The sequence below is a fragment of the Arachis ipaensis genome, chromosome B9 (assembly GCF_059453495.1).
Source record: "Arachis ipaensis isolate K30076 ecotype BB chromosome B9, ASM5945349v1, whole genome shotgun sequence".
Lineage (NCBI taxonomy): Eukaryota > Viridiplantae > Streptophyta > Magnoliopsida > Fabales > Fabaceae > Arachis > Arachis ipaensis.
The window spans coordinates 112,062,242-112,070,056 of record NC_142444.1 but is presented as its reverse complement, the minus strand read 5'-3'; the positions used below and the strand labels follow the sequence as shown (position 1 = coordinate 112,070,056).

At 41.9% G+C, this 7,815-nt stretch overlaps 1 non-coding gene across 1 annotated transcript; it reads right to left on the bottom strand.

Moving 5' to 3' along the window:
* Window positions 1–5,502: 5,502 nt before the first annotated feature.
* LOC148545923 (small nucleolar RNA R71) lies at window positions 5,503–5,606 on the bottom strand. Its single transcript, XR_015901912.1, has one exon. It is a non-coding gene; the product is annotated as a small nucleolar RNA R71 (small nucleolar RNA).
* Window positions 5,607–7,815: the final 2,209 nt, after the last annotated feature.

Genomic DNA, 7,815 nt, shown 5'->3' with positions numbered 1-7,815 from the left:
CTTTGTAAAGAAACTTTGTAGAAAATCTGAAAAGTTTTGTTCCAATAGAAAGTAGACATATAGGCAAATAAAATATATACATGTGAGTGTTTACCCCCTCTAAGTCAGGCGATTTTACAGATCTTGGCTTGGTGCCTCATTAAAAAATCTTTTCAGGAAAAAGAGTGCACCTTGACCTAAGATCTTTATTACCTCTAACTATAATACCTTCTTAGGTTGCAGGCATGCCACGACCTTGGTAGCTCTCGCCCCTCGAGTTCGGACAACTTGTAGTAGCCTTTTCTTAGTACCTCTGTGACTCGGTAGGGTCCTTTCCAGTTAGCTGCTAACTTCCCCTCTCCTGGTTGACTTGTTCTGATATCATTTCGGATTAGGATGAGGTCGTTGTTGCCAAAACTTCGTTGTAATGCGTTTTGATTGTATCTTGATGCCATTCAACGTTTTAACGCTTCTTCCCATATCCGAGCTCTTTCTCGAATTTCTGGAAGTAGGTCGAGCTCTTCCCTTTGAAGTTAGGAGTTGGCCTCTTCACTGTAGTGGATTGTTCTGGGGGAACCTTTTTTGACCTCCACTGGGATCATTGCCTCCATTTCGTAAGCCAGTCGGAAAGGTGATTCCCTTGTGGTGGAGTGTGGAGTTGTTCGATATGCCCATAGGACTTGTGGGAGCTCTTCAGTCCAGGCTCCTTTTGCGTCCTGTAGTCTCCGTTTTAACCCAACCAATATGACTTTGTTAGCTGCTTCTGCTTGTCCATTAGCTTGTGGGTGTTCTACGGATGTAAATTGATGCTTTATCTTCAAGTCTACCACCAACTTCCTGAAGCCTGTGTCCGTGAATTGAGTTCTATTGTCTGTGGTGATGGAGTAAGGAATCCCAAACCTTGTAACAATGTTCCTGTATAAGAATTTCCAACTTCTTTGAGCAGTGGCATTAGCTAGGGGCTCTGTCTCAATCCATTTTGTGAAGTAATCTACTCCTACAATAAGGAACTTGACTTGTCCCGATCCTTGGAGAAAGGGTCCAAGGAGGTCGAGTCCCCATTTCGCGAATGGCCAAGGTGATGTTACGCTGATGAGCTCCTCTGGTGGGGCAATGTGGAAGTTAGCATGCTTCTGACATAGTCGACATGTCTTTACGAACTCTGTTGCTTTCTTTTGCAGAGTCGGCCAAAAGAATCCGGCTCGGAGTACCTTTTTGGATAGAGCTCGTGCTCCAAGATGGTTGCCACATATGCCACTGTGTATTTCTTCCAAGACATCCTTTGTGTTGGAGGTCGGCACACATTTTAGTAAGGGTGTGGAGATCCCCCTCTTGTATAGGATGTTATTTATAATGGTATAGTACTGTGCTTCTCATCTCAACTTCTTTACCTCCTTCTTATCTGTAGGGAATGCCTCTAATTTGAGGTAGTTGATGATAGGGGTCATCCATCCTTGATCTTGACCTGATACGGCCAAGACCTTTTCTTCCTCCGAGATCGATGGGTTTTGCAGTATTTCTTCGATGAGGCTTCTATTATTGCCCCCTGGTTTGGTGCTGGCTAATTTTGAGAGTGCATCAGCTCGAGCATTCTATTCCCGAGGTATATGGCGAACCTCATATTCCCCAAGTTGTTCGAGCTGTTCCTTAGTTTTGTCCAGGTACTTTTTCATGGTAGGGTCCTTAGCTTAGTAAGTTCGTGCTATTTGCGAGGTGACTACTTGTGAATTGCTGAAGACGATAAGCTTTTGAACTCCCACTTCCTTAGCCAGTCTCAAACCAGCTAGTGATGCCTCATATTCGGCCTGGTTGTTTGAAGCAGGGAACTCAAATTTTAGGGAGAGCTCGATTTGGGTTCCCTGGTCGCTTTCTATTATCACACCTGTACCACTCTCGATTTTGTTTGAAGAGCCGTCTACAAAGAGATTCCATTTTGTAGGAGTTCCCGGGGTGTCAGTGTACTCAGCAATAAAATCGGCCAAATATTGGGACTTGATGGCCGTCCGAGCTTCATATTGAAGATCGAACTCAGATAGCTCGACTGACCACTGTAGAATTCTTCCAGCTAAGTCTGTCTTCTGTAGAATGCCTTTTATGGGTTGGTTAGTCCGAACTTTGATGGTGTGAGCTTGAAAATATGGGCGAAGCCGTCGAGAAGTTAGTTGATTGATGCCAAGGCATCATAGGCTAGTTTCACTAGCATTTTTTCTGTTAGTTTTAGTTGTTTTATGCATTTTCTTGAGCTTAAAGTAACCAAAAATGGTTAAATGAAGAACAAAGTAATGAACCATCCAAACAATATGATTTTGATGCAAATTCCATGAGTTTTAGTTGTATTACTTAAATGCTATGAATGAAAGATTTCTCATGAAATTTTGCAAGACTTTGATGCAATTGTTTGGATGATTTCAGGGAAGAAGAGGCTAAGCAAGGAAGCAACAAAATCAATAAAGGAAGCTTGTATATCAAATGGGGAGTTTAAGTTCCAGTTTAAGCCTAAACTGGAGCTTAAACGCCAAAATCATGAAGGATAAGAAATGCTGGGATTGAAGTTTAACCTCCAGTTTGACCTCAAACTGGAGGTTAAACGCCAGAATGAAAAGCCTCACTTAAGGAGCATTCCACGTTTAACCTCCAGTTTGACCTCAAACTGGAGGTTAAACGCCAGAATGAGTATGCCACCCAGGGAGGAGTTCCACGTTTAACCTCCAGTTTGACCTCAAACTGGAGGTTAAACGCCAGAACCAGGAAGAGTACCAGGGGCCATTCCACGTTTAAGCTCCAGTTTGACTCAAACTGGAGCTTAAACGTGTTCGATAGTTTCTCCACTCCAGGGTTGCTCTCTCCAAGCTTCCACGTTTAACCTCCAGTTTGACCTCAAACTGGAGGTTAAACGTGTTCGATAGTTTCTCCACTCCAGGGTTGCTCTCTCCAAGCTTTCACGTTTAACCTCCAGTTTGACCTCAAACTGGAGGTTAAACGTGTTCGACACCTCCAGGGCCACCATTCCAAGCTTCCACGTTTAACCTCCAGTTTGACCTCAAACTGGAGGTTAAACGTGGTCGACCTCCAGTATGCCTACACCCCTTTCCACGTTTAACCTCCAGTTTGACCTCAAACTGGAGGTTAAACGTGTTCGACCTCCAGGATGCCTCATTCCTTTTCCACGTTTAACCTCCAGTTTAACCTTAAACTGGAGGTTAAACGTGTTCGACTACATTACTCTCCAAGGCTACCATTCTTCCATTTCCACGTTTAAGCTTCAGTTTAACCTTAACTGAAGCTTAAACGTGCTTCTACAAATGGCCTCACTGGAAGTGTCTGGCGTTTAAGTTGCAGTTTAAGCTTAAACTACAACTTAAACGCCACTCTTCAAAAGGGGTTTCTGGGCCAAAAATATTGTGATTTAAGTTAGTCTTTGAGCACAAGTATTAACTTAAACTTACTTTGGTATGAAACCCAATTGAATATCATGGTTTATGGGATTGGGCCTGAAGGATTGATGAGTTTGAAATCTCAATTTATTGAGTCATGTGTCATTATTTGATTATCACTAAGTTGGCTCAATAAATGTTACAGGATCTGGATCAACAACCTCATCAAGATTATGGATCATAAACCCAAGGCAAAAGGAAAGCAAGGAGAGGCCTCAAAGCCCAAGAAGCACAACTGAAGCTCAATATAGAAAGTGTATAAATAGGATAGAAGTTAAGTTAGAGAGGATTTTTACTTTCACTTTCAGCTAGTTTCCTTTTCTTTGTAATTGAATTCAGAGCTATGATTCACTAAACCCCCTTTCATTGGGTTAGGGAGCTCTATTGTAATTCAATGAATCAATAATAGTTTATCTTCTTCTTCAATCTTTTCTCTTGAATTTTGTTAGAAAGCTTCTCGATCTAATTCCATTGAGTAGTTGTCTTGGGAAAGAGACTACTCATACTTGGAATCCTTCGGAGCCTTGGGAAAGGAATGGAGGATTCATGCTAGAGAAGCTTTCTCACAGTGGATTGGATTGGGGTTTGGATGGATATTGTGACATGTAATCCTACCAAATTGTGGTTCATGAAATTGTGTGGTATAATCAGTGATCAAGCATCATCTCTTCTTATGAACATTTAAACCAAGGGATTGGGAATTTGTTTGTTTTTAGAGAGCATTGGTGAGCCAAGGAATTGGGATCCAATCATATAAGATTGCCAAGCAAAAGTCAATGAATGCATTGGTTGAGGAAGAGATTTACATGTTTTGATTCGGAGATTTCAATATCTCCTAAACCCAATGAATTCCCCATTTCTGATTTCCACTTTCTCTTTACATTCTGCAATTCAATTCTTGCAATCATCCCCATTCCCTTTTAATTTCAGCAATTTACATTCTGCTCTTTAATTCATGCAATTTAAGATTCAGCCATTTAATTTTCTTGTCATTTACTTTTCCCGCCAATTTTACATTCCGCAATTATCATCTCAATTCTTGATTCCGCTCAACTAGAACACACTTCTAATCCGAATTGCTCACTCAACCAATCCTTGTGGGATTCGACCTCACTCTATTGTGAGTTTTTACTTGACGACGATAACCGGTGCACTTGCCGGAAGGAATTTTGCCGATCGTGCAATTTCCTAAATCGTAGCATAACACATTTATGCGCATCAAGTTTATGGCGCCGTTGCCGGGGATTGGTTTTCGATTGACAATTCTCAAATTGGAAGCTAACTAGATTGAGCAATTTTCTCTTGCTTTGTTAATTCTGTTCTAGCTACTTGTTGAATTTTAATTTCTGCACTTGGTTACATGCTTTCTTTCTTTATGCCTTTAAATTCATGCAACTAACTCACTGACTCACTAACTGTTTGATTTAATTCCTCAATTGATCTAACCATACTCTTCCATTAACCAAGAGTATTTTACTTGTTTGTGTTTGAGCTGTGTTCTTGTATGACAGGTAGGAGAGGAGAGACATCAACTCCTCCATATACCGAACCGGAAAGGACCCTTCATAGACTTAGAAGGGAAGCAAGAGGGAAGAGAGTAGTGGGAGAAGAGGAATCTGAAGGAGAATCTGAGGACAATTTTGAGGAAGCTCTAGATCTCAACATGGATAGAGAAGTTCACAACCATGAGAGAGCTGATGGAAACAATGCCATTCCTGAGAGGAGGGTTCTTAGTTCATACATAAACCCAACCTCTGGGAATTGTGGTAGTAGCATCCAGAAACCACCCATTCAGGCCAACAATTTTGAGCTCAAGCCACAGCTAATATCATTGGTGGAAAATCATTGTTCCTTTGGAGGAAGTGCTAATGAAGACCCAAACCAACATCTCACAAAGTTCCTGAGAATTTGTGACACTGTGAAGTCCAATGGAGTCCAGGAAGATGCCTATAAACTGCTCTTGTTCCCATTTTCACTTAGGGACAAGGCAGCTAAGTGGCTGGAATCATTCCCAAGGGGGAGTCTAACCACATGGGATGAGGTGGAAGGCAAGTTTCTGGCACGTTTCTACCCTCCACAAAAGGTCAATAGGCTTCGATCTGAGGTCCAGACTTTTAGACAACAAGATGGTGAAACTCTCTACGAGGCATGGGAGAGATTCAAGGACTTGACAAGGAAATGCCCACCAAACATGTTCCATGATTGGGTGCAATTGCACATCTTCTATGATGGGCTCTCTTATGAATCAAGGAAGGCTGTAGACCATTCATCAGGAGGTTCATTGAACAAGAAAAAGACCGTGGAAGAAGCCATTGAAGTGATTGAGACAGTGGCTGAGAATGAGTACTACTATGCATCAGAAAGGCACAACACTAAGGGAGTCATGGAGCTGAACCATGTGGATACAATTCTAGCCCAAAACAAGGTGTTTGCCAAGCAACTAGCAGAGCTTACCAGGCAATTAGAAACAAAGCAAGTGGCTGCAATACACACACAAGATCAAGAGGAAGAAGGCATTGAAGGAGGTGATTGGGAAGAGGCCAATTATGTGGGAAACCAACAAAGGCAATCATATGATCCACACTCCAACACTTACAACCCAGGCTGGAGAAACCACCCAAACTTTGGGTGGGGAAACCAACAAACCCAACCACAAAACCACAAACCTTACAACCACAACCAACAAAACAATTCCTCATACCAAAACTCCAACCAAAGATCATACCAAGCCACACAAAACACTTACCCCCAATCATCATATCAAGGCCAAAATAATCAACATACCCAACCTAATCCGAACCAACAATTTCAAGATCAATTAAACCGGATGGAAGGAATGATGGCAACCATGAGCCAAGACATAATTGAATTGAAAAGCTTCAGGGATGATGTGAGGACTACCTTAAGAAACCATGGTGAAAAACTCAAATGGATGGAATCTCTAGTAGGAGAGCTATCTCGACAGGCCCCCAAATCAACTGCAGTGTTCCCTAGTGACACAGAAAAGAATCCTAAAGGTGAACAAAAGAGAGTAAGATGGGAAGAATGCAAGGCCATCACCATATTGAAGGAAGTCTCAGAAGAAGAAGGAATCAGGTCCTCACAGCAGGAACCAGAAATCTTGAAAGAAGGTGTGGAAGAAGTTAAGCAGGAAGGTGGAACTGAGCAAGCCAAGGATCTGCAAAAAGGCATGATGGAAGTATACCAACCAAAAGCACCATTTCCTGAAAGGTTAGGAGGAGGTGAAAAAAAGAAAACCTATTCAAGGTTTCTAGAGACATTTAACTCTCTTCATGTCAATATTCCTTTTCTTGAGATTCTTCATCAAATGCCCACACACATCAAGTATTTAAAGGAATTGTTAAGCAAGAAAAGAGTTTTGAAGGGAGGACAAACTGTAACAATGAACAAAGAATGCAGTGCTCTCATCAAGAAGGACACCCTCTATAAGAAAACGGACCCAGGAAGTTTTCATATCCCTTGCATCATTGGGGAAACAAAAATTGACAGAGGATTCTGTGATCTAGGAGCTAGCATAAATGTGATGCCTCTAACTCTTATGAAGAGGCTACAACTGAATGAGGTGAGATCCACTGATGTAATCATACAGCTGGCTGACAAAACTCAGAAGCAAGCTGAAGGGGTAGTTGAAAATGTGCTGGTGAAAGTGGGAGATTATTACTTCCCCACAGACTTTGTCATTGTGGACATGGAGGAAAGCTATTTGCACCCTATAATTCTGGGCAGACCATTTCTAGCCACTACTAGAGCGCTCATAGATGTAGAACAAGGAGAACTAATTCTGAGAATACATGATGAACAGCTCATTTTCAAAGTCTTCAAACCTGCATCTGAGCCTGAACCAGAACCTGAGAAGCCTAAAGATGATAGTAGCCATCCGTGTTTGGAGGAAAGTAATCCAGCAGCTGAGACTCTAAAACAGTCATTGGAAGGCAAACAAGAGTTGCAAGAGTTAGAGCCACAAGAATCAGTGGAAATAGATCAGAAGGATCCTCCTGACATAAAGGGCAATGAAGAAATCCTCAAGAGAAAGGGAAGAGTGATAGGGAGATTGCCAAGAGGATGGAGAAACAAGAAAATTCCCACTGAAGGTTTTTCTCCAGGAGATAAAGTGATCTCAAGTCATTATCTGCCAATCCCACCTGGCCTCAAGACCATTCCTTCTCAGCTCCCTCAAGTGTTCACAATAAAGAAAGTTCTTTCTTTGGAACATTTAGAGGTCATGAATGAATCAAGAGGGGACGTTTTCATAGTGAGAGGAGAGGACGTCAAGCACTACAATCCACCCTAACAAGGGACAACCGTCAAGCTAGTGACGTTAAAGAAGCGCTTCATGGGAGGCAACCCATGTTTTTAGTATCCTTAATCTTTAGTGCTTTGC